This window comes from Carlito syrichta, unplaced genomic scaffold, assembly GCF_000164805.1.
Source record: "Carlito syrichta isolate Samal-C Ts95f unplaced genomic scaffold, Tarsius_syrichta-2.0.1 Scaffold313246, whole genome shotgun sequence".
In the NCBI taxonomy this organism is placed as follows: domain Eukaryota; kingdom Metazoa; phylum Chordata; class Mammalia; order Primates; family Tarsiidae; genus Carlito; species Carlito syrichta.
This window is the reverse complement of record NW_007257342.1, coordinates 571837-577403: the sequence shown is the minus strand read 5'-3', so window position 1 is coordinate 577403 and position 5567 is coordinate 571837. Positions and strand designations below refer to the sequence as shown.

General features: G+C 37.5%; 1 pseudogene across 1 annotated transcript; it reads left to right on the top strand.

Annotated features, from left to right (window-relative positions):
• Positions 1-4016: 4016 nt before the first annotated feature.
• Positions 4017-5260, top strand: LOC103272801 (annotated as a pseudogene). Its single transcript, XR_505151.2, has one exon. The product of XR_505151.2 is annotated as a transcription initiation factor TFIID subunit 9-like (transcript).
• The last annotated feature ends 307 nt before the right edge of the window (positions 5261-5567 follow it).

Here is a 5567-nt window from a genome sequence, read left to right as displayed (position 1 = left end):
ACTGCACTCCAGTCTGGGTGACAGAGACTCCAACTCAAAAAAAATAATAATAATAAATAAGATAAATTGGTTCATTTATATTAAAAATAAGAAATCTCTGCCCAAACTGCAAAAAAGAAAAAAATTAATATTACAAATAACAATTAAAAAAACAGAAATAAAATCCAGAATTATTAACTTCAGTGGAGTGGTGAACAGTAAAACATGAACCCAGAAGACTGACAGCCATACTAGATAAAAATTAAAATAGTCTATATATCAAAAGAAACCAGTCAAAAGCCAAATGACAGACAGGAATAATATATTTATACAATGTGACAAAAAATATTCAAAAGCATCTGCAAACTGACTAAAAAATAAATAAAATAACAACCAAGAGAAAAAGAAAGGATTGGAAGAGGCGATTTGCAAAACAGGACTACAAATAGCCCATGAGAGTATTCAACTGATTAATGGTCAGGAAAATAATAAACATAAGAATATACTTTTTCACTCAGTTGATTGGCAAAAGTTAAAAAGATACCTGCTAGCCACTGCCAGTGGGAATAAGAACTATGACAATTTTTGTGAAAAATAAAGAGTTCATAATAAAAATGAAATCAGTAGACACTTTACCCCACATTTGGATTGTATCTTAAAGTAAAAGCTCCATTACTGTAATACTGTTAGTAATGGGGAAAAAGGCAGAAACAACATAAACACCCATTGAGTAAAACAAACAGAAACCGAATAAAATGCAGCTAGTTTTTAAAAAGTTATTTATTTAATAATTTAGAGATGTATAACCTAAAAATAAAAAATATTGAAATTGTAGAATCATAATAATCATAAGAGACAAAATGAATCAGTAACTGTATATTTGTGTTCCTTTTTTTTTTTTTTTGAGTTGGAGTCTCACTCTGTCACCGTGGCTGGAGTGCAGTGGCACGCTCATGGCCACCACAGCCTTGACCTGCTGGGCTCAGGTGATCCTTCTGCCTCAGGCTTCCAAGTAGCTGGAACTACAGGCATGCACCATAATGCCCGGCTAATTTTTAAAAATTTATTGTAGAGATGAGGTCTCACCAAGTTGCCCAGGCTGGTCTCAAACCCGCGGGCTCAGGCAATCCCCTCACCTCGGCCTCCCAAAGTGCTGGGATTATAAGTATGAGCCACCGTGCCTGGCTATATTTGTGTTTCTAAGAGCACAGAGAAAAAATAGAGAAGTCTATACTAGACTATTATACCTGAGTAGCCTGGAAGATAGAAACTGAAGAGAGCTAGGCATGGTGGCACACACCTGTAGTCCCAGCTATTCAGGAGCTGAGGCAGGAGGATTCCAAGAGCCCAGAAGTTTGAGGCTGTGGTTGTGATTGTGCCACTGCAGACCAATGTGGTTGACAGAGTGAAACCCCAACTCAAAGAAAAAACAAAGAGCAGATGGTTGGCGTTTTCTTCATACACCACAGATGATGCTCAGCTTGTTGCAATAAGCATCCACTGCTGTTGTGGTTTGAAAGGAAAATTCTATTTAAGTATAATTCATAACAGAAAAGTAATGGAATAAGAAAATATCCATAATAGGAATGATAGAAAAAAATAGGTATTTAAAACTGATGAAGAATTGGTGTATAAAAGACAGCCAAATGAAATGCTCAGTGGACAAGGGTTGAATGTGTAAAGCATTTATGAATTCGAGATTTACTTTTACTTCAAAAACAAAAATAAAATAAGTTTTTTATTCAAGAGCTTTATGTGTTTTCAGTTTGTTTGTCAAAAATGGTCTTGGCTGGGAATGGTGGTCCCAGCTACTTGGAAGGCTGAGGTGGGAAGGATCACCTGAGCTCAGCAGTTGAAGATTGTGGTAGCTATGATTGTGTCACTGCACTCCAGGCTGGGCAACAGAGATTCCAACTCAAACAAATAAATGTCTTTAAAAAACAAGTAAATATGAATCATCACAAAATCCTGTCAAAGAAATGTCCCCTATTATATTATCACAATGTATCTTTTTCTTTAAATTTTATTTGGTTTTAAGCTATTCCCTGACACTTGGAATTTATCTTCCATAACAAGGTACCATTCTTTGTCACACTGAATTAAATTTTTAAATGCATTATACAAATATGAAAGAAAAATACCTCATGGTACACCAATACTCATAAAATAAAAAAGGAAAATACCAGCTGGGCACGGTGACTCACACCTGTAATCCCAGCACTTTGGGAGGCCGAGGTGAGAGGGTTAAAGGCCCACCTGGGCAACTTGGTGAGACCTCATTTCTACAATAAATCAAAAAATTAGCCAGGCATGGTGGCACGTGCCTATAATTCCAGCTACTTGGAAGGCTGAGGCGGAAGGATCACCTGAGCCCAGCAGGTCAAGGCTGCAGTGGCCATGAGCGTGTCACTGCACTTCAGCCTGGGTGACAAAGTGAGACTCCAACACACACAAAAAAGGTGGGAATACCAAATCTACAGTGAAAAAATGGTTAAATGATATAAAAAATTAGTTCAAGCAAGATAAGCTACATTTATTATTGGCTGATTCTTTTAAAATTGCTAGTCAGAGGGAGGGCAGGGCAGAATTGGCAGTAGTGGGAAATTGCCAGGGGAAAGGAAGCACACCTCACCAACAAGGGTACCTGCATAATGAATATTTGTATACCTAACCCTGAATTGTATCCCACATATTTACAATTAAAAATTAAAAAAAGAAAAAAAATTGCTAGTCACAAAAGAAAAAAAAACAGTTTTACAAAGGAGAGATACTGCACGTGACATATAAACCCTGTGATGGAATGTCTCAATAATAATGAGGCAACTAGATATTTATTTACCTCATGATACAATGAAACGTGAAGAATATTTAAGTATGTTTGCCAAAATGTTTAACTAGAGTCTAATTAAGTCTTTAGAATTAGGTAATTCTTTTAAACTTCTACTTTAGAAAATTAGAAGGAATAAAGAAATAAGTTTAATGCTACAAAGAAAACAATCAGATATCTCCAGAATATGAGACAAGAAAACAGCTCTGTCAACAAATGAATACCGACTAAGTAAAACCGAATTATATGCAGCTTTTCAATGGTCGCGGGAAAAAAGTAGAGGAGATGCAAAGGGAAACAGGAAGTATTCTGGGTTTAAAAAAAACAAAGACTATGGGCATAACAGGCAAATGCAATGCATGGTCCTTAATTTGATTCCACTTCAAACAAGTTAGCTATAAAAGTTGTTTTGGGGACAACTGGAGAAACTTCAACACAGACTTAATGTCAGATAAATAATACTAAAGAATTACTTTTAATTTAAATGGTATTGTGATTATGTATAAGAATATCCTTATTTGTTAGAGATGCATGCTAAAGTATTCAAAGGCATAGTATAATGAGATCTTTATTTTAAAAAGGTCTGACATAATAAATACTATTAAGCATATGGTAATGTGGAATACAGGTGGTGGGTATAAGGGTGTTTACTGTACTATTTTGTGGCTTTTGGTATGTTTGTAATCTTTCATGACAAAACATACAAAATATTTTTTCAAAAACCACAGCATGGTAAAGTACCACTATTATACTATAAGAAAATAAATTATAAAATTCAATTTATAAACTGACAGTATAAACTGGCAGTCATCCTAAAGAACAATTTGAAAATGTGGTTAAAAAGTAACATCCTTAGAGCTAGTTAAATCAATTTGGGGAATATAGTCTAAGGAAAAAACTGGGGAAAAAATTTATAAAAAGATATTATACTAGTGTAATTTAAAAATTAAAAAACAGAGCCGGGCGTGGTGGCACACACCTGTAATCCTAGCACTTTGGGAGGTGGAGACAAGAGGATTACCTAAACTCAGGGGTTTGAGACCTCCTCTCTACAATAAACCAAAAAATTAGCCGGGTGTGGTGGCGTGTGCTTGTGGTTCCAGCTACTTGGAAGGCTGAGGTGGAAGGATCGTCTGAGCCCAGCAGGTCGAGGCTGCAGTGGCTGTGAGTGTGCCACTGCACTTCAGTCTGGCAGACAGAGTAAGACTTAGACTCAAAAATAAAAATTAAAAAATGAGCGCGCGGCGCGAGGACCCGGACGCGCGGAGCCATCGTCGCGAGGACCATGCTGCTTCCGAACATCCTGCTCACCGGTACACCAGGGGTTGGAAAAACCACACTAGGCAAAGAACTTGCATCAAGATCAGGACTGAAATACATTAATGTGGGTGATTTAGCTCGAGAAGTCTGATCACCGGATATCATGGAGTCTGGCAAGATGGCTTCTCCCAAGAGCATGCCGAAAGATGCACAGATGATGGCACAAATCCTGAAGGATATGGGGATTACAGAATATGAGCCAAGAGTTATAAATCAGATGTTGGAGTTTGCCTTCCGATATGTGACCACAATTCTAGATGATGCAAAAGTTTATTCAAGCCATGCTAAGAAAGCTACTGTCGATGCAGATGATGTGCGATTGGCAATCCAGTGTCGTGCTGACCAGTCTTTTACCTCCCCTCCTCCAAGAGATTTTTTATTAGACATTGCAAGGCAAAGAAATCAAACCCCTTTGCCATTGATCAGCCATATTCAGGTCCTAGATTGCCACCTGATAGGTATTGCTTAACAGCTCCAAACTACAGGCTTAAGTCTTTACAGAAGAAGGCATCTACTTCTGCGGGCAGAATAACAGTCCCACGGTTAAGTGTCGGTTCCGTTACCAGCAGACCGAGCACTCCCACACTGGGCACACCAACCCCACAAACCATGTCTGTCTCAACTAAGGTGGGGACTCCAATGTCCCTCACAGGACAAAGGTTTACAGTACAGATGCCTACTTCACAGTCCCCAGCTGTAAAAGCGTCAGTTCCTGCAACATCAGCAGTTCAGAATGTGCTGATTAATCCCTCTTTAATTGGGCCCAAAAACATTCTTATTACCACTAACATGGTGTCACCACAAAATGCTGCCAGTGAATCGTCAAACGCATTGAAAAGAAAACATGAAGACGTCGACGACGACGACGATGACGACGACGGTGACAACCTGTAATCCAGCCTTCATGCGTGTAACGTGTACATGTGGCCTCGAACTCACTGTATTAAAATTGAACATGCATGCTGGGTGTTTTCAAGTTGGGTTTCAGAAAAGTTAAATTTGATATTTAATGAGTGAATATAGTTCCCAAACTTTTCAGCTAAAACGCTGGATTTTCTTTAATGGGATTAGTAGTGGTTTTTCATCATCCTTTAAGTGTGAAAAAATAAAGCTGTCATTTATCAATTTGAAAAAAAAAAAAAAAAATTAAAAAATAACAAAACAGAAATAAAAACAAACAAAAAATCATCCAAATTCTACATAACCAGAGACTATTCTAAACTTTATTATATATCCATTTAAAATAATAAATATATAGACATGTGAAAAAGTACTGCCAAATGAAAAAAGACAAAAAAACTCTAAACATAAAGACCGTATGAATATGATAATGACCAGGATGTCATGTACTTGTAATTTTTTTTGAGTCGGGGTCTCTCTGCCACCCAAGTTGGAGTACAGTGGCACGATCATAGTTCACTGCAGCCTAAATTCCCTGGGT